Source organism: Pan paniscus, chromosome 6, assembly GCF_029289425.2.
Source record: "Pan paniscus chromosome 6, NHGRI_mPanPan1-v2.0_pri, whole genome shotgun sequence".
Taxonomy (NCBI): domain Eukaryota; kingdom Metazoa; phylum Chordata; class Mammalia; order Primates; family Hominidae; genus Pan; species Pan paniscus.
In genome coordinates, this window is record NC_073255.2 from 81,323,360 (window position 1) to 81,344,943 (window position 21,584).

A 21,584-nucleotide genomic window follows, 5' to 3' on the forward strand; every position below is an offset into this window, starting at 1 on the left:
CACCCACCTTGGCCTCCCAAAGTGCTGGGATTACAGGCATGAGCCACCGCACCCGGCCACCTCTTTCATTGTCTCTACTTTCTCCCCTTGCTTCTCAACTCCCTGCACCCTAGCTCTTGCCCAAGTGATCACCAAAAGTGTTCTTGCTTCAAGGGCCTGGTGCCTCCACACGGACAAATCCAGCGGTTGCTCCTCGGTCCTACTCCATCTGACACTGCTGATCATTCCCTCCTTAAAACTGCCTGCCCTCGGGGCTTCCATGACACCTTCTCTTTCAATTCTTTTCTGATATTTCTGACTCTCCCTTCTTCATCTCCTTCTGGATTTTCTCTTCTCCCACGAGGCTCTGGCACTCTCATGATGTTGTCTTTCATCCTCTGACCCTCCTACTGACGTCCTCACCCAGGCCTCACAATGTCAGCTACCACTACAAGCTATAACCAAGAAGTCCATGCTTTCTGGAGACAGAGAGAGGAGAAGGACCAGAGAGCAGCAGACCAGAGGTGGGGATGGGCAGTGGGGTGGGTGAGGTGGGGGAAGTGTGCGTGGTTAATGGGTATGAAAAAATAGAAAGAATGAATAAGGTCTAGTATTTGATAATCCAACAGGATTACTATGGTCAGCAATAATTTCATTATACATTTAAAAATAACTATAAAAGTATAACTGGATATGTTTATAAGACAAAGGATAAATGCTTGAGGTGATGGCCACCCCATTTACCCTACTGTGATTATTACACATTGTATGCCTGTATTGTAATATCCCATATACTGGCCAGGCGCAGTGGCTCACGCCTATAATCCCAGCACTTTGGGAGGCTGAGGCGGGCGGATCACTAGGTCAGGAGATCGAGACCATCCTGGCTAACATGGTGAAACCCTGTCTCTACTAAAAATACAAAAAAATTATCTGGGTGTGGTGGTGGGTGCCTGCAGTCCCAGCTATTCGGGAATTTGAGGCAGGAGAATGGCTTGAACCTGGGAGACAGAGGTTGCAATGAGCTGAGATCGCACCACTGCACTCCAGCCTGGGCAACAGAGCAAGACTCCGTCTCAAAATAAAAAAAGGAATATCCCATATACCCAAAATATATACACCTATCATGTACTCAGAAAAATTTAAAAATTAAAAAACAGCCATGTCCTCATGCCATGTGACCTGAGCTTCACACATTTGTGGCCGACTGCCTGCTAGATTTCTCCACCTTGACATCTCTGACATGCCATGAACTTAACACGCCCCAGAGTGACCCTACAGCCTTCCCAACAAACTAGCTCTTCCCATTGTACTTCTCTTCTCGGTGAAGTGCCAGGCACCCAGGCCAGAAATCTGAGGGTCCTCCTTGACTCCTCCTTCACCCACTGCACATATTAAGTCACCAAGTATCAATGATTACACTTCTTTCAGGACATCTAGGCTAGGCATGGTGACTCATGCCTGTAATCCCAGCACTTTGGGAGGCAGAGGCAGGCGGATCATTTGAGGTCAGGAATTTGAGACCAGCCTGGCCAACATGGTGAAACCCTGTCTCCACTAAAAATATAAAAATTAGCCGGGCATAGTGGTGGGCGCCTGTAGTCCTAGCTACTCGGGAGGCTAAGGCAAGAGAATCTCTTGAACCCAGGAAGAGGAGATTGCAGCGAGCGAGATCGCGCCACTGCACTCCAGCTTGGGCAACAGAGCAAGACTCCAACTCAAAAAAAAAAAAAAAAATGCTGGGCTTGGTGGCTCACGCCTGTAATCCCAGCACTTTGGGAGGCCAAGGCGGGTGGATCATGAGGTCAGGAGATCAAGACCATCCTGGCTAACACGGTGAAACCCCGTCTCTACTAAAAAAATACAAAAAATTAGCCAGGCATGGTGGCGGGCACCTGTAGTCCCACCTACTCGGGAGGCAGAGGCAGGAGAATGGCGTGAACCTGGGAGGTGGAGCTTGCAGTGAGCCAAGATCGTGCCACTGCACTCCAGCACTTCAGCCTGGGTGATAGAGCGAGACTCCGTCTCAAAAAAAAAAAAAAAAAAAAAAAAAAGATACCTATCCCTTCCTCACCATTTCTACAGCCCACTCCAACCTCTTGGTTAGAGGATGATGGCCTTCATCTTCAGTGGGCTGCCACTTTTTCAATCTATCTGCACTCATACAAATAAAGTCTCTTTTAAAAGACAGAAACATAGTCATCTCATTATCCTGCTTGTAATCCTCCCACTGTCCTCACAGGTTGTAGTCTGAACTTGAATTTCCTTAGTTCAGCCCCGGTTCCTCTGAAATCTGGTCTTTGTCAGTCTCTATAGCTTTGTATGGCCCTACTTTGCACTCATATCCCAATTGACCCAAACTGCAAACACCCTACAGAAAAGCATGAGGCTACTTCCTGATCTCAGGCCCTACTTGGTACATGGTGTTTGCTGACACTTCAGGGTCTCTCCACCGTGTCCCTACCATAGCACTTCCACTGTGTTCATCTTTGTGTCCCCAACAACCAAGACAAAGCTGCCATGAGGCAAACGTAATCTGAAGCATACATGAGAGAAAGAGCTAGGGAAGCCCCGACTTGCAAAAGTTCATGGGAGAGAAAGGGGAAAACTCTGGGGAGATACGGGGCAGGACTCCACTCTCTGAAAGCAGCCAGGGTACCCGACTGCAGACACCAGGAAACCTACAACTCATCCGTCGACTCTGAGCTTTGCTGGTCCCAGAGGAACATATTCCAAATACGTTGTCAACTCCCAAAAATAATCTGTGCCCAGAAGAGTCCTTTTTAGGGATGCAAAGTTATTTATGACCCTATCTAAGCTGGGTCTTGAAGGCAAGTCCTCTTGCTGTATTCCCGGCAGACCTAATCCCAACCCTAACACAGAGCTGTATACTTTAGGGAGGAGATGTCAGTATGAGAGCTGGGGCTACAAGCCAGGCTGCAGTTCTTTGGGAACTAGATGCCTGAAGCAAAAACTAAAATGATTAAAGAGCCAAATGCTTCAGAGGAAGTAACATGCTGTAGAAAAAAATGACACAGAGCCAGGTGCGCGGTGGCTCACGTCTGTAATCCCAGCACTTTGGGAGGCCAAGGCGGGTGGATTCTTTGAGGTCAGGAGTTCAGGACTGGCCTGTCCAACATGGTGAAACTCCATCTCTACTAAAAAAAAAAAAAAAAAAAAAATTAGCCGGGCATGATGGCAGGCGCATGTAATCCCAGCTACTCAGGAGGCTGAGACAGGAGAATCACTTGAACTGGGGAGGCGGAGGTTGCAGTGAACCAAGATCACGCCATTGCACTCCAGCCTGGGCAACAAGAGCGAAACTCCATCTTGAAAAAAAGAAAAAATGACACAGGACATCGTATCACAGTGACTTGCAGTTGAGTCCCAACACTACTGCTTTGCTGAATAAGGTTATAAAGTCAAACAAAACATGGTTCCTACCCTACCCGCAAGGTCTCTCTGGTAGTGGAGGTATTTAAGCAAGTTAATAGAGCCCCGGCTTGTACTAACAGAATCAGACCCATTAAGGGCTGTTATCTTGAATCTCCTCTCCCTGAGAGAATGGCAGAGAAAAATTCTGTTGTGAATATTCAAACACCAGGATTAAAGACGCTTCAGGAGTTCCTGTTTTAAGTGTAATGTCTTAAGCTGCAACTAGCACACAATGGTCCAGGTCTTGATGGCTTTGGTCAAGCAGCTCCCTGGGTCACGGGACACTGAGGCTGTTTGAACTGCAAGGGCTGCAAGTTCCCAGAGAAGGAGCCAGGCCCAGCCACAGTGAAGAAGCCTGCCTCTCCCTCTACTGGCTGTTGGACAACAACACTGCCTGTAGCATTTGCTCTTGGCAGTCATGGAACCAAGTAATTAATGAAAGGGCTGAGGTTAAAAGGTTTAGAAAGCCTTTTAAAAAGATTTTTGGCCAGGCGTGGTGGCTCACCCCTGTAATCCCAGCACTTTGGGAGGCTGAGGCAGGTGGATCATGAGGTCAGGAGATCGAGACCATCCTGGCTAACACAGTGAAACCCCATCTCTACTAAAAATACAAAAAATTAGCCGGGCATGGTAGCAGGTGCCTGTAGTCCCAGCTACTCGGGAGGCTGAGGCAGGAGAATGGTGTGAACCCGGGAGGCAGAGCTTGCAGTGAACCGAGATCGCGCCACTGCACTCCAGCCTGGGCGACACAGCGAGACTCCGTCTCAAAAAAAAAAAAAGAAAAAGATTTTTTAAAATCCTCGATTTCAAGATCACAAGTGGAAAAAAGGAGTTGAAATTAATCCTTCTTGAATATTACAGTCTGCTTTAAATTTATATAGATTATGGCCAATCATGAATCAGCTTGCAAGACAATGTGTAGGTTTTTTGAACAGTCTTTGTCCATATTTATAGTGGAAAAGATGTTGGGCTTAGGAAGCAATACATCAGCCCAGACAAAGAGCTGAAAAGAGGCCTTAGAAATCAACTGTTAGGACTTCTGCTATAGGACAAGATGGAGAAAGCCCACGAAAGCCTTTCTCTCTGCACAGATTACAATGAGAAATTTTGAGACAGCTGGACGCAGTGGCTCACACCTGTAATCCCAGCACTTTGGGAGGCTGAGGCGGCGGATCACCTGAGGTCAGGAGTTCAAGACAAGCCTGGCCAACATGGAGAAACCCCATCTCTACTAAAAATACAGAAATTAGCGCTGGTGGCATGCACCTGTAATCCCAGCTACTCAGGAGGCTGAGGTGGGAGAATCACTTGAACCCAGGAGGCAGTGGTTGCAGTGAGCCGAGACTGTGCCAATGCCCTCCAGCCTGGGCAACAGAGCGAGACTCCGTCTCAAAAAAAAAAAAAAGAAAAAAAAGAGGAAGAAATCTCCAGACAAAATACACAAAAATATACCTGAGGACTCTGAAAAGCAAATTAAAAGCAGGTGGCCTGGGAGGGAAACAAAACCTGAGAACCATTTGGGGTGGAGGATGAATCTGAGTTTCTTGGGGCTTTTTTCCCTCTTTTCTCTCAGGGCCTCAATCCTGGTGCAGCTGTAGTGGCCCCTATAGAAAGCTCCAACTCCAGGAGAAACCCAATCTTTCTGACCAGGGGACTGAGAAAGGCTGGAGACCTGGGAGGAGCTCACAACTCAAGGGCAGCCCCCAACGCAGGGACCAGCAGCAGGCGTAGCCCGGAAGGGAGCCCTTGCTCTCCAGAGTGCCCAAGAGTCATTTTTTCCTTTTCCACTTTCCCTGCTCTGCTCCAAGGACAGCTCTAGTAACAACGACACACAGGCAGGCAGGTAAACCTTTGAGAGACACTGGGAACAACCACACCTAGGCAGGCAGGTAAACCTTTGAGAGACATTCAGAACAACCACACACAGATGGGCAGGCAAACCTTTGAGAGAAACTCAGAACTTGTGGCTAGAGGACCAAAAAAGGGATCTCATGTGAACCAGAGTACGAGCGGGGGAGTCCCAGAGAGGAGAGCTAGAGAAGGGGACTCCTCCAAACTTGAATATCAATCAACACAAATCCTAGGTTCACCTGAGCTATTTATGTGCAGAACAGCACCAAAACAGCAAGCATGGAACAGACCCAGCACAGCAAAGACCCCGAGTGAGAAGGGAGCAAGTTCCACCGCCAGTCCAGTCCCATATGCAAAGACTCAGAGTGGCAGGGCAAAGGTTTCAAAAACCAAATGACACTGAAATCCTTGCCCCGACTTGAAGTCCGAACCTAATTGGATTGACAGTCTCCTAAAACACAAACCAGAGGCTTTTAACAGGACCCAGAGTCCAAACAATATAATACTCAAATGCCCAGGATACAATCTACAATTACCTCGACCACGAAAATATGACTCATTCTCCAGGGAAAAGGTAATCAACAGATGCCAAGCCCATGATGACCCAGATGTTAAAATTATCAAGATTCTGCTACTATAACAACTGGTGGTAAAAGTAAACATTCCTGAAATGAATGGAACAATACTAGTTCTCAGGAAAGAACAGAAGTTATAACAAATAACCAAATGGAAACTTTAGAACTGAAAAATACCTGAAATGAAAAATTCACTGGTAGGCTTGATAACGGAAGATGCCAGAACGATCTGTGTGTATACAGACAGATCAACAGAAATTATCCCGTTAAGACTCTGAGGCTGCAGTGAGCCTGATCGCGCCACCGCACTTCAGCTTGGACAACAGAGTGAAACCCTGTCTCTATTTAAAAAGAGACAGAAAAAAAGAGAGAAATTATTCCATTTGAAATATAATTTTTTTTAAAAAAAGGAACAGAACCACAGAAACCTGTACAGCAGCATCAGAGGTCTACCAATCACCCAGGAGTGATTGGGTGATTGGAGTCTCTCTCTGTCACCCAGGCTAGAGGGCAGTGACACAGTCTCAGCTCACTGTGTTTTTGGAATTCAAGAAAAGGAGGAGAAAGAGTTTGGGACAGAAAAATATTTCAAGAATAGTTAAAAACTTCACAAATTTAGTAAGAAACATAAATTTACATAATCAAGAAGCTCAGTAAAGATAAATTGGGGAAAAATGCTGAAATATATCATTATCAAATTATTGCAGACCAAAGACTTGAACAATCTTTTTTCAAATTTAATTTTATTTAAAAAAAATTTTCCTTAGGCTAGTCAAGTGAAGCAGTGGGAGTAGAGAGGGAATACAAAAATCTTAAAAGCAGCCAGAGGAAAATGACACATTAGGGTTAGGGTGATAGCAGATTTTTTAAATTTTTTTTCAATTAATTATTATTATTATTATTATTATTATTATTATTATTTTCTTTTTTTGAGACAGAGTCTCACTCTGTCGCCCAGGCTGGAGTGCAGTAGCATGATCTCCGCTCACTGCAAGCTCTGCCTCCCGGGTTCATGCCATTCTCCTGCCTCAGCCTCCCAAGTAGCTGGGACTACAAGCACCCGCTACCACACCCGGCTAATTTTTTGTATTTTTAGTAGAGATGGGGTTTAATCGTGTTAGCCAGGATTGTCACGATCTCCTGACCTTGTGATCCACCCTCCTCAGCCTCCCAAAGTGCTGGGATTACAGGCATAAGCCACCACGACCGGCCCCCATCTCTATTTTTTAAAAAATAATTAATTGGGCCAGGCGCGGTGGCTCACGTCTGTAACCCCAGCACTTTGGGAGGTCGAAGCGGGTGGATCATGAGGTCAGGAAATCAAGACCATCCTGGCTAACACGGTGAAACCCATCTCTGCTAAAAATACAAAAAATTAGCTGGGCGTGGTGGCGGGAGCCTGGAGTCCCAGCTACTCAGGAGGCTGAGGCAGGAGAATGGCGTGAACCTGGGAGGTGGAGCTTGCAGCGAGCAGAGATTGCGCCACAGCACTCCAGCCTGGGTGACAGAGCGAGACTCTGTCTTAAAAAAAAAAAAAAAAAAAGGAGATGGGGTCTTGCTATATTGCCCAGGCTGGTCTCAAACTCTTGGCCCCAAGTGATCCTCCTGCTTTGGTCTCCCAAAGTGTTGAGATTACAGGCATGAGCCACCACACCTGGCCTGATTACAGATTTCTAATCAGAAACTGTGACAGTCAGAAGTCACTGAAATGACATTTTTAAAGTTCTGAAGGAAAAGACCAATCAACCCAGTGAAATTATCCTTCAGGAATGAAAGAAAATAATTACATTCTTGGCTGGCGCTGTGGCTCACACCTGTAATCCCAGCACTTTGGGAGGCCGAGGCAGGCGGATCACAAGGTCAGGAGATCGAGACCATCCTGGCTAACATGGTGAAATCCGGTCTCTACTAAAAATACAAAAAATTAGCCAGGTGTGGCGGCAGGCGCCTGTAGTCCCAGCTACTTGGGAGACTGAGGCAGCAGAATGGCGTGAACCCAGGAGGCGGAGCTTGCAGTGAACTGAGATTGCACCACTGTATTCCAGCCTGGGCGACAGAGAGTGAAAGAAATGATGACATCTTGGGTAGACATAAAAGACTATTTTTGTTATCTTAAGTTCTTTAAAATATGTAAGAATATAGAAAGTAAATAGGCCAGGCACGGTGGCTCACGCCTGTAATCCCAGCACTTTGGGACGCAGAGGTGGGCAGATCACAAGGTCAGCAGATCGAGACCATCCTGGCAAACATGGTGAAACCCTGTCTCTACTAAAAATATAAAAATTAGCTTGGCGTGGTGGCACATGCCTGTAATCCCAGCTACTCAGGAGGCTGAGGCAGGAGAATAGCTGGAACCAGGGAGTCCGAGGTTGCAGTGAGTCGAGATCGCGCCACTGCACTCCAGCCTGGTGACAGAGTGAGACTCTGTCTCAAAAAAAGAAAAAAAAAAGAATATAGAAAGTAAATGTTAAAACACTACTAACAGTACCTAGATTTTATGTTTCAATGTATGTAGATTATATGTTATAAATACAACAACTATAATGTAAAGAGACTTATATACACTTACTAACTGGTCAAATATTAACTCTGGACTATAAATGGTCAGGCATGCATATTATTATCCTTACAGTAACTACTAAAAATAAAAATAAACAAAAAAGATATAGCCAAAAGACTACAAATCTTTTTAGATTTATAGATACAGAAAAAGCAAGTGACAAGATTCAACACCCAATCTCAGCAATTTGAACTTCGTAAACCTGTTGAAGGACATCCATAGAAAACCTACACTAACATCATACTTAATGGTAAAGGACTGACTGTTTCCCTTGAGATCAGGGACAAGATGAGGATGTCTGCTCTCACCATTCCTACTCAACATCGTCCTGTAGGCCCCAGCTGGGGCAATGAAATAAGAAAAAGAAAAGACATACAGATGAGAAAGAAATAAAACTCTATTTGCAGACAACATGACTGTAGGCATAGAAAATCCTAAAGAATAAACTAAAAAAGTTCCTGGAACTAATAAGTGTATTTAGCAAGGCTGGAGGGCATAAGATCAATATAAATTCAGCTATATTTCTATATCAGCAATCAAGAACTGGAAATGAGCACCATTTATAATAGCACCCAAAATTATAAAATAGGTATAAATTTTAAAAAATTTGTGCAGAATCTGTACGCTACACTGTTTTCATGGACTGGAAGGCTCACTATTGTTGTTGTTTTTTTTAACCTTTGACTGATCTTAAATTATTCATATTGTTGGCCGGGTGCAGTGGCTTACGCCTATAATCCCAGCACTTTGGGAGGCCGAGGCGGGCGGATCACGAGGTCAGGAGATCGAGACCATCCTGGCTAACACAGTGAAACCCCATCTCTACTAAAAATACAAAAAATTAGCCGGGCGTGGTGTAGTCCCAGCTACTCAGCTACTCAGGAGGCTGAGGCAGGAGAATGGCATGAACCCAGGAGGTGGAGCTTGCAGTGAGCCGAGATCGCACCACTGCACTCCAGCCTAGGCGACAGAGACTCTGTCTCAAAAATAAATAAATAAACAAATAAATAAATAAAATTATTCATATTGTCAAGATGTCAATTCTCTGCCAAAACTGACCTATAGATATAACACAATCCCAATCAGAATCTCAGTAGGATTTGTTGCAGGTATCAACAAGTCAATTCAAAAATGTTACATAGGCCGGGCACGATGGCTCATGCCTGTAATCCTAGCACTTTGAGAGGTCGAGGCAGGGGGATCACCTGAGGTCAGGAGTTCAAGACCAGCCTGGCCAACACGGTGAAACCCCATCTCTACTAAAAATACAAAAATTGGCCGGGTGCAGTGGCTCACGCCTGTAATCCCAGCACTTTTGGAGGCTGAGGCCGGCAGATCACCTGAGGTCAGGAGTTTGAGACCACCCTGACCAACATGGTGAAATGCCATCTCTACTAAAATTACAAAAATTATCTGGGCGTGGTGGCACATGCCTGTAATCCCTGCTACTCAGGAGGCTGAGGCAGGAGAATCGCTTGAATCCGGGAGGCAGAGGTTGCAGTGAGCAGAGATCACACCACCGTACTCCAGCCTAGGTGACAGAGCGAGACTCCATCTCAAAACAACAATAACAACAACAATAGAAATTGTGAAAGATGACACAAACAAATGGAAGCACATCCATTGAAGACTTACTAATATTAAGATGTCAATACTACCTAAAGTGATTGATATATTATTCAATGCAATCCCTATCAAAATCTCAATGGTAGGCCGGGCACGGTGGTTCACACCTGTAATCCCAGCACTTTGGGAGGCCAAGGTAGATGGATCACGAGGTCAGGAGTTCGAGACCAGCCCGGACAACATAGTGAAACCCCATCTCTACTAAAAATAAAAAAATTAGCCATGGTGGCACATGAACTCGGGAAGTAGAGGTTGCAGTGAGCCAGGATCACGCCATTATACTACAGCCTAGGTGACAGAGCGAGATTCTGTCTCAAAAAAAAAAAAACAAAAAACCTCATTGGCATTTTTCTCAGAAATAGGGAAATCCATCCTAAAATTCATATGAAATCCAAAGGGACCCCAAGTAGCTAAAACAATTTTGAAAAAGAAAAATAAAGTCTGAGTAGTCATACTTCCCGATTTCAAAACTTCTTGTAAAGCTATAGCAATCAAAATAGTGTAGTATTAGCAGAGAAACAGATATACAGACCAACAGAGTAGAGAGCCCAGAAAGAAAACACTTGCATATATGGTCAAATAATTTTGATAAGGAGACTAAGACCATTCAAGAGAGATGGATCATCTTTTCAGCAAATGGTACTAGAAAAACTGGATATTCACATGCAAAGGAAAGAAGGTGGATCCTTACCTTATGCTATATACAAAAATTAACTGAAAATGGATAAATATTTGCAGTGATAAGTATGCTAATTGCCTTAATTTGAGCATTAAACATTATATACATATCAAAATATGACTTTATATGCCATAAATATGCACAATTATGTCAATTAAATTTTTTAATTTAAAATTCTTTTTAATTTTTAAATAGAGGATCAAATACTTAAACATAAGACTAAAACAATAAACTTCTTAGAAGAAAGCATACAGAAAACGCTTCATGACACCGAAATTTTTTTTTTTTTTTTTTTGAGACAGAGTCTCACTCTGTTGTCCAGGCTGGAGTGCAGTGGCATGATCTTGGCTCATCACAACCTCCACCTCCTGGGTTCAAGAGATTCTCCTGCCTCAGCCTCCTGAGTAGCTGGGACTACAGGCGTGCGCCACCACACCCAGCTAATTTTTGTATTTTTAGTAGAGACAGGGTCTCGCCATGTTGGCCAGGCTGGTCTCGAACTCGAGAACTCAGGTGATCTGCTCACCTCGGCCTCCCAAAGTGCTGGGATTACAGGCATGAGCCACCGTGCCTAGCCATGACACTGAATTTGATAATAGTTTATTGGATCTCTGACATCAAATGCACAAGTAACAAAAGAAAAGTGACAAATTGGACTTCATTTAAAAACTTTGTGCACCACAGGACTCTACCAACAGAGTAAAAAGACAACCCACAGAATGGGAGAAAATATTTGCAAACCATATATCTACAAAAGGATTAATATCCAGAATATATATAAAATTCCTAAAACTGAACCAAAAAAACCTCATTCGAATTTGGGAAAAGGACCAGGTGTGGTGGCTCACATCTGTAATCCCTTTGAAAGGCTAAGGTGGGTGGATCAGTTGAGCCTAGGAATTTGAGGCCAGCCCAGGGAATGTGGAGAAACCCTGTCTGTACAAAAAATACAAAAATTAAGTGGGCATGGTGGTGGCATGCCTGTAGTCCCAGCTACTGAGGAGGCTCACCTGAGCCTGGGAAGGTCAAGGCTGCAGTGAGCCAAGATAGCACTACTGTACTTCAACCTGGGCATCAGAGTGGGACCCTGTCTCAAAAACAAAAAGAGGGAAAATGACTGGAATAGATATTCTCCAAAGAAGACATACAAATGGCTAATAAGCATGTAAAACCATGCTCAACATCACTTATCATTACAGAAATGCAAAATAAAACCACAATAAGAGACTACTTCACACTTCATAGATGCTAGAGGGAGGGAGGGAAGAAGGAAGGAAATAAATGAGAAAAGTTGGCAGGGATGTGGAGAAATTGGAACTCTAGTGTACTGCTGTTAGGACTGTAAAATGGTGTAGCCAATAGAAAAAAATAGTATGGTGGTTCCGCAAAAAAGTTAAAAACAAAAATATTATATGATGTATCAATTTCACTTCTGTGTACCCAAAGAACTGAAAGCAGGGTCTCACAGAGATATCTGAACCCCCATGCTCATAGCAGCATTATTCACCATAGCCAAAAGGTGGAAGGAAGTATCCATCAATGGATGTTAGAAAATCAAACTGTGGGCCAGGCGCAGTGGCTCACACCTGTAATTCCAACACTTTGGGAGGCCGACACGGATGGATCACTTGAGGTCGGGAGCTCAAAAATAAGCCTGACCATCATGGTGGAACCCTGTCTCTACTAAAAAAATACAAAACAATTAGCCAGGCTTGGTGGCGAGTACCTGTAATCCCAGCTACTTGGGAGGCTGAGGCAGGAGAATCGCTTGAACCCGAGAGACAGAGATGGCAGTGAGTCGAGACTGCTCCACTGCACTCCAGTCTGGGCAGCAGAGCGAGACTCCATCTCAAAAAAAAAAAAAAAAGAAAGAAAGAAAAACAAAATGTGGTTTACATATAAAATGGAATATTACTCAGCCATACAAAGGAAGGAAGTTCTCATACATTATTTTTTGAGATGGAGTTTTGGTCTTGTTGCCCAGGCTGCAGTGCAATGGTGCAATCTCAGCTTACTGCAACCTCCGCCTCCTGGGTTCAAGTGATTCTCCTGCCTCAGCCTTCCAAGTAGCTGGGATTACAGGCATGCGCCACCACGCCTGGCTTATTTTGTATTTTTAGTAGAGACAGGGTTTCTCCATGTTGGTCAGGCTGGTCTCGAACTCCCAACCTCAGATGATCTGCCCACCTCAGCCTCCCAAAGTGCTGGGATTACAGGCATGAGCCACCACGCCCGGGCAAAGACATTATGCTAAATGATATAAGGACAAATACTGTGCGATCCCATTTACATGCAGTACTAAGTATAGTCAAATTCATGAAGACAGAAAATAGAATGGTTGTTGCCAGGGGCTAGGAGGAGGGGAGAATGGGTAATTTATTGATTACTGGGCACAGAGTTTCAGTTTTGCAAGATAAAATGTTCTGTGGATAGATGGCAATGATTGTACAACGTGAATTTACTTAATGCCACTGAACTGCACACTTCAATTGTTAAAATAATTTTAAAAATTAAACATTCAGATATGACTTAAAAAAAAGAAAAAAACACCGTATGGTTCCACTTGTATGAAGGAGTCAAACTCATAGAAACAAAAACCAGAACAGTGGCTGCCAGGGACAGAGGAGAAGCAAGTGCAGAATTGTTTAAGGGATACAGAATTTCAGTTTTGCAAACTGAAAAGGTCTGCATATTGGTTGCAACAATTGAACTGTACACTTAGAAATGGTTAAAATGGTAATTTCTTTTGAGACAGAGTCTTGCTCTATCACCCAGGCTGGAGTGCAGTAGCGCGATCTTGGCTAACTACAACCTCCCAGGTTCGAGCAATTCTCCTACCTCAGCCTCCCGAGTAGCTGGGATTAGAGGTACCTGCCACCATGCCTGGCTAATTTTTTATTTTTAGTAGAGACAAGGTTTCATCATGTTGGCCAGGCTGGTCTTGAACTCCTGGCCTCAAGCGATCCACCCGCCTCAGCCTTCCAAAGTGCTGGGATTACAGCTGTGAGCCACCACACCTGGCCTAAAATGGTAAATTTTGATATGTGTATTTATTTATATATATTTTTTGAGACAGAGTTTCACTCTTGTTGCCCAGGCTGGAGGTGCAATGGCGCAATCTCAGCTCACCGCAGCCTCTGCCTTTCAGGTTCAAGCGATTCTCCTCCCTCAGCTTCCCGAGTAGCTGGGATTACAGGTATGTGCCACCACACCCAGCTAATTTTGTATTTCTAGTAGAGACAGGGTTTCTCCATGTTAGTCAGGCTGGTCTCGAATTCCCAACCTCAGGTCACCCGCCTGCCTTGGGCTCCCAAAGAAATGGGATTACAGGCATGAGCCACGGCGCCCGGCTATGTTATGTGTATTTTACTACAGTTTTTTAAAAATGTTATACACCAGTACAGAAGATACACATGGAAGATTTGCACATACACGGAAGATGTTTTGTCTTCAGAGTTCACTTGGAGAAAGAGGGTGGGAGAAGTGCATTTAGTTCGTGGATTGTACCACCTGTGTGCCTGATGTAACACCAAATGGGTCCTCCAAAAGAAAGTTACTGATTATCCTAAGTGAAATGACAAAAGCTTTTGAAATATATCAGCTCTAGAACTGACTCTAAAAAACTTGGGCTAGTTTTTTTCTCCTCTAAACTCTTGATCTATGATGTTTTCGATTTTAATAGCTTGAACTCATTCCAGACCAAGAAAAGGAACTGGACACTACAAGAACTCACAGAATATGATCAAGTCACTTTTGCCTCAAGCAAACACAAACATCAAAGGACTTCATTGATCAATTTTATAAAAAGTACTTTAACTTGTCAACCCTACTTTTCATCCAATTTGGTCTGAATTCTGGGAGTGGGGGTGATGGGATAGGTCATACAAACTGGAACTCCAAGAAAAGATTTTTAAAACCCCATTAAGTTTTGTTCCTTACTCTAGAAGGGTCCCTATGTCTAACGTTTAATTGTTTCATCTACAATACTATAATCCTCCTTTAAATCCAAACTCAGCTGAATATCAATACACGGTTGCTACAAATGGCTTTCCTCAGCTATCATTTCACCATATGTCACTCTCTTCCTACTTAAGAGGTTAACTTACTTGGTCAACTTGTGGCTTTTCATTGCTGTGAGAAATTCTCTGACAATCTCAGGACTCTGGTGCCTGCACAGTGTTTTTTTTTTTTTTTTTTTTGAGACGGAGTCTCGCTCTGTCGCCCAGGCTGGAGTGCAGTGGCGCCATCTCGGCTCACTGCAAGCTCCGCCTCCCGGGTTCACGCCATTCTCCTGCCTCAGCCTCCCGAGTAGCTGGGACTACAGGCGCCCGCTACCACGCCTGGCTAATTTTTTGTATTTTTAGTAGAGACGGGGTTTCACCGTCTTAGCCAGGATGGTCTCGATCTCCTGACCTCGTGATCCGCCCGCCTCGGCCTCCCAAAGTGCTGGGATTACAGGCGTGAGCCACCGCGCCCGGCCCTGCACAGTGTTTTTGATATGTATTTTCACGTCTGGAAAAAGAAAAAAGCCAAACATAACACAAAGAACCCTGAATGAGAAAAAGGAAACACAATGGCTGTAATTAAAATTCTAAAATTTTGTTTTAAAAATCCTGTACAAGCCGGGTACAGTGGCTCACATCTGTAATTCCAGCACTTTGGGAGGCCAAGGTGGCCAGACTACCCAAGGTCAGGAGTTCGAGACCAGCCTGGCCAACATGGTGAAACGCCATATCTACTGAAAATACAAAAAAAAAAAAAAAAGCCGGGCATGGTGGTGCATGCCTGTAATCCCGGATACTAGGGAGGCCGAGGCAGAAGAATCACTTGAACCCAGGAGGCAGAGGTTGCAATGAGCTGAGATCGCACCACAGCACTCCAGCCTGGGTGACAGAGTGAGACTCTGTCTCAATAAATAAATAAATAAATAAATAAATCCTGTATAAAACAAGCAAAGAGGTGTTCAGGAGAACCAATCTTCATGTAATTGGAATTCCTGAAAGAGAAAACCAGTAGCTAGGACAGGAAGAATAAGTAATGAAATTTTAGGAGAAAACTTTTCTGATGTTAAAAAAAAAAAAAAAACCTCACTCTGACAATTATGTTATATTTCGGACAATTTTTTTAAAGGGGGGAACCCAAAGAATAAAATAAATCTCCTTGAGTCTACATGGATATATACTAATGAATAAATAAATGGGTAAGAAGAGACAACTTTTTCTTGTGGAAGAATTCTAACTCATATGACCTGGGTGCAGTGGTGCACACCTGTAATCCCAGCACTATGGGAGGCCAAGGCAGGAAGATCACTTGAGCCAGGAGTTTGAAACCAGCCTGAAGCAACACAGCAAAATCTAGTCTCTTAAAAATATATATATATATATAAATCTAATAAGCATAGAAGGAATGAGAAAAATTTTTAAATCACTATCAGGCAACTGTACCATAGTTATAATTACTGCAGGAAAGATCCACCAATGAATGCTAAAATTGGTGGTTAAAAGCATAAGCAAAGGGTAGGCTGTTTTCCTAGCCACAAAGCATCTCCCAAAAAGTATTTTTTAATTACTGTGGTGGTTTTAACATATATCCACAAATTCTTTGATATCCCTCCCTTCAAGAGGTGAAGCTTAATCTCCCTCTTCCCCTTGAATATGGGCTGAACTTGGTGAATCCTTTCTAACATAATATGGAAATGAAGAAACAGTAGCTTTACAGTGGACAATCCAGGCAGATACTATCTTAACCAAATGACCAAAGTTAACAATAGTAGCCATAAGAAACATCGACATTGGCCGGGCGCGGTGGCTCACACCTGTAATCCCACCACTTTGGGAGGCCGAGGCGGGCGGATCACGAGGTCAGGAGATTGAGACCATCCTGGCTAACACGGTGAAACCCCGTATCTACTAAAAAAATACAAAAAATTAGCCGGGCGTGGTGGCCGGCACCTGTAGTCCCAGCCACTCGGGAGGCTGAGGCAGGAGAATGGAATGAATCCAGGAGGTGAAGGTTGCAGTGAGCCAAAACTGCGCCACTGCACTCCAGCCTGGGCAACAGAGAGAGACTCCATCTCAAAAAAAAAAAAAAAAGAAAGAAAGAAACATCGATATCATGTACCCTGAGATATCAGGACACGAGAAGGGGAGATCACCTCTGTGGTACTCTTCCTCAAAAGCCATAGGTTCTGTGTAATCATAAGAAAACGTCAGACAATCACAAATCAAGGGACATTCTACAAAATACTTGACCAGCCCTTCACAAGTGTCAAGGAAGACAAAGGAAGAGTAAGGACACAGAACAAATGACATTATGGGAACATGTTAACTAAATATAAAATGGCATCCTGGGCCAGGTGCGGTGGCTCACACCTGTAATCCCAGCACTTTGGGAGGCCGAGGCAGGTGGATCACAAGGTCAGGAGATCGAGGCCATCCTGGCTAACATGGTGAAACCCTGTCTCTACTAAAAATACAAAAAATTAGCCAGGTGTGGTGGCGGGCGCCTGTAGTCCCAGCTACTATCGGGAGGCTGAGGCAGGAGAATGGCGTGAACCTGGGAGGCGGAGCTTGCAGTGAGCCGAGATCACGACACTGCACTCCAGCCTGGGCGACAGAGCGAGAGAGACTCCCTCTCAAAAAAAAAAAAAAAAAAAAAAAAAATGGTATCCTGAACTGAATCCTGGAACTCAGAAAACAGCAGTGGGAAAACAAGGTATTCAAATAAAATTTTAGCTTAGTTTAATAGTATGTACCAATGTTAATTTCTTGGTTTTTCATGGTATAGACCATGGTTATGTAAGATGTTAACATCGGAGAAAACTATGGGAAGGGTACACAAGAACTCCCAGCACCTGTCTCTACAACTTTTATGTAAGAGAGAAATGGCTGGGCGCAGTGGCTCACACCTATAATTCGAGCACTTTGGGAGCCCAAGATCGGCGGATCACCTGAGGTTGGGAGTTCGATACCAGCCTGACTAACATGGAGAAACCCCATCTCTACTAAAAATACAAAATTAGTCAGGCGAGGTGGCGCATGCCTGTAATCCCAGCTACTCAGGAGTCTGAGGCGGGACAATCACTTAAACCTGGTAGGCGGAGGTTGTGGTGAGCCGAGATCGTGCTGTTGCACTCCAGCCTGGGCAACAACAGGGAGACTCCATCTCCAAAAAAAAAAAGAAAAATGATTTCAAAATAAAAGGTGTTTTTTTAAATTGATTTGCAATGGTCTGATATTTTCTCATGATTACACAGAATTTGTGGCTTTTGAAGAAGAATACAGATATAATTTGAGAGGAATTATAATTACATATTTTGGGAAGAATCTGAAACTTGAAAAATAAACAATAGCCTTAAGTGTCTAAGCCCCAGCACTTTGGAAAGATGCGGTGAGAAGATCCCTTGAGCCCAGGGGTTCAAGACCACCCTGGACAACAACAAAAAAATTAGCCAGGCATGGCAGTGCATACCCATATTCCCAGCTACTTGGGAAGCTGAGCTCGGAGCACCACTTGAGCCTGGGAGGTTGAGGCTGCAGTGAGCAGTGATTCCCTTTCAAGGAGAAGTGAGAGCAATCTTTTAGACTATTCCTTCTAACTTCGTAGCTGGCTAAACACTACACTTGACCAAACTCCTCCCACTTTTATAAACAGAATAAAAATCAGGTTACAGTAAAAGTATTCAAATCAGATAAAAGGCGATCTTGATTTCAGCAGCCAGTCGTTGGGAGAATAAACCCCCCTCCCTCAATGGTACTTTAGGTAGGCCTGGCAGAAGCCCAGCCTTACTTCATAGGTGATAGTGTTCAAGTTCTGTTGCCCAGAGCTGTGTTTATTCTTTCCACTTTCTTTACGCTGCTCTTTCAGATCAGTTAGTAAATGAAACACCCAGGAGGAGATACACAAAAGAAGTTTATGAATAAATTTGAGAAATATATCTATCTAAGGTCAGTGGTTTTGAAGGATAAACAGGAAACTGTAGTACTTCCTTTCACCCGCCCATTACGCAGCTTCCAATTCTTGGATTTGAGCAAATATGAGTCCCAGAGGCATATGACATTAAAAAAATGCTCTTTTATATAAGCCAAATAATCCAAATTCATTAATTTACCTAAAATATTTCAAATATGGCCAGGTGCGGTGCCTCATGCCTGTAATCCCAGCACTTTGGGAGGCTGAGGCGGGCGGATCATGAGGTCAGGAGATCAAGACCATCCTGGCTAAAATGGTGAAACCTCATCTCTACTAAAAATACAAAAAATTAGCCAGGCGTGGTGGCAGGCACCTGTAGTCCCAGCTACTCTTGAGGCTGAGGCAAGAGAATGGCGTGAACCTGGGAGGCGGAGGTTGCAGGTTGCTGAGATCACGCCACTGCACTCCAGCCTGGGCAACAGAGCAAGACTCCATCTCAAAAAAAAAAAAAAAAAATTTCAAACATTTCCTATCAATATACACATCACTAATCTCCTCTGATCTCAAAAACATACTATTTGAAAGCAAATTTTCTTAAAACAAATATTTTGTTAAAAAAGAATTCTGCTTCTCTAGTATAAAAATCTAACATAGGCCAGGTGCGGTGGTGCACACCTTTAATCCCAGCACTTTGGGAGGCCAAGGCAGGCAGATCACGAGGTCAGGAGATCGACACCATCCTGGTTAACACGGTGAAACCCCATCTCTACTAAAAATACAAAAAAAATTAGCCGGGCGTGGTGGCGGGCGCCTGTAGTCCCAGCTACTCGGGAGGCTGAGGCAGAAGAATGGCATGAGCCCGGGAGGTGGAGCTTGCAGTGAGCCGAGATCGTGCCACTGCACTCCAGCCTGGGCGACAGAGTGAGACTCAATCTCAAAAAAAAAAAAAAAAAAAAAAATCTAACATAATAATTTCTTTCTGGAAAAGAAAAATTTTGAAGCAAGTGATAAGACAGAGTTTACCAAAAAAAGGGGAGGAAAAAATGCTATGGATTTTTAGAAGCAAACTTTCCCCACAAGGATAAAACATGCATGCATTAGAGTGCTGGAGGCAGGGGGGAATCTCAGTCTCATTCCTGTTTTAGAGATTCTACCACAGAAGTGAAGAAAATGCAGGCTCACACACCATCACTAAATACAATGCGACCCCTCTCATCTGCTGTTCCTTTCAGAAATAGTGGCATGAGATCAATGAATGCAATGTTTCCCCAATGGATAAAACACCCAAACGCCTAGCAAAGTCCAAACTGGACAAGGAGGCTCCTAAAAGCCAAAGGCTTGGCCAAAAACCATTCAACCATTTCCTTCCTGTTCTAAGCTGCAACCACTTGAGACTGAGCCTTTAGAGAGGAAAGAATATGGCCAACTCTGTTTATTCTACTACCTTCTTTTCTTTTGGGGGGATGTGGAAGGGAGGCGGTTTCTTTCTTTTTGCTGTCTTCCACTCTGGGAGCTTTTTTTAGGGGACAGGGTCCCAAAGGCTGTCTCCCAGGCTTGAGTACAGTGGTCATCACTGTAACCTCAAACTCCTGGGCTGAAGCAAACCTCCCCTCTGCCTTCCAAGTAGCTAGGACCATAGTAGGTGTTTGCTACCATGCCCAGCTAATTTATTTTTTTAAGAGCTGGGGGTCTTGCTAGGTTTCCCAGGCTGATCTCTAACTCATAGCCTCAAGCAGTCTTCTCTCCTTGGCCTTCCAAAGTGCTGAGATTACAGGCATGAGCCACAGCACTTAACCTACTACCTTCTAGACCTCCTCTGAGTCTTCCTGAGTTTAGACTCTAGCACATGGAAAATTCACAGTCAAGGTATAAATGGTTCTTTCTACACCTGGAGTGAGCCTATCAGATGGTTTTGCTAGTGCCAAATAGGAGGCAAAAATGCTGGAATATCTTCCGTCTTACCAATCTTTTTCCTTCTTTTCCTTTCCCTGGGAACCCCACCCTACGCCCAAAAAATTATAAATTTGTTAATTTCTACTATTCAGAAAGGTGAGTCAACTAAACTCACTTTCAAAATAACAATGTTAATACCCAAAAGACTATTTGAAGATTAAAATAACAATGTATAAAAGCATTATAAATATATAAATATATCAAGGGTGATAATTAGGAAAAAGCATAAATATTTCAATGGGAAATTTTGCAGAAACAGCTCTAAAATAGATGCTTCTATCCTATGACTACATCCCAAATGATTATCTAGAATCTTTGAGATTTACTGAAATTTGCCTGCTCTGAATTAGAGTCTTCCCAGCTTCCCTGAAGTACTACGTATAACATATTAAGCTTAGACTATTCCAAGGTCCACTAGATGGTGCCACATGTCTTGTTTTGAAGTGGAAAATTCAACTACATCCTTTTTTTTTTTTTTTTTTTTTTTTTTGGAGAGAGCCTGGCTCTGTTGCCCAGGCTGGAGTGCAGTGGCGCGATCTTGGCTCATTGCAACCTCCACTTCCCAGGTTCAAGTGATCCTCCTACCTCAGTTGGGATCCCAAGGAGCTGGGACTACAGGCACGTGCCACCACAGCTGGCTAATTTTTGTATTTTTAGTAAAGATGGGGTTACACCATGTTGGCCAGCCTGGTTTCGAACTCCTGACCTCAAGTGATCCATCTGCCTCAGCCTCCCAAAGTGCTGGGATTATAGGCGTGAGCCATTGCACCTAGCCTGAATTCAGTCATTTCTAACCAAAATCAATTCAACAATCTTACAAGCAAAGGGCAAATTATCAGAGAGGAAAATGTAACAGTTCAATTTACCACGTAGTTACTGAGAAGCGCAGAATCGACATCCTTCCTGAAAAAGAAAAGTAAGTTATCAGTCTGGGCTCACACCCCTTTCTGGGTATCAAATATCTGTAAAAGAATTCCCATCTGCCGGGCGCGGTGGCTCACACCTGTAATCCCAG

The 21,584-nt window shown here is 43.8% G+C and overlaps 1 long non-coding RNA gene across 1 annotated transcript in view; it reads right to left on the bottom strand.

Annotated features, from left to right (window-relative positions):
- Window positions 1-21,584, bottom strand: part of LOC129398224 (uncharacterized) — a 49,054-nt gene that overhangs the window by 13,320 nt on the left and 14,150 nt on the right. The window contains exon 3 of the long non-coding RNA XR_008625954.2: window positions 21,436-21,472. This is a non-coding gene — a long non-coding RNA (uncharacterized LOC129398224). The remainder of the gene's footprint in view (window positions 1-21,435; window positions 21,473-21,584) is intronic.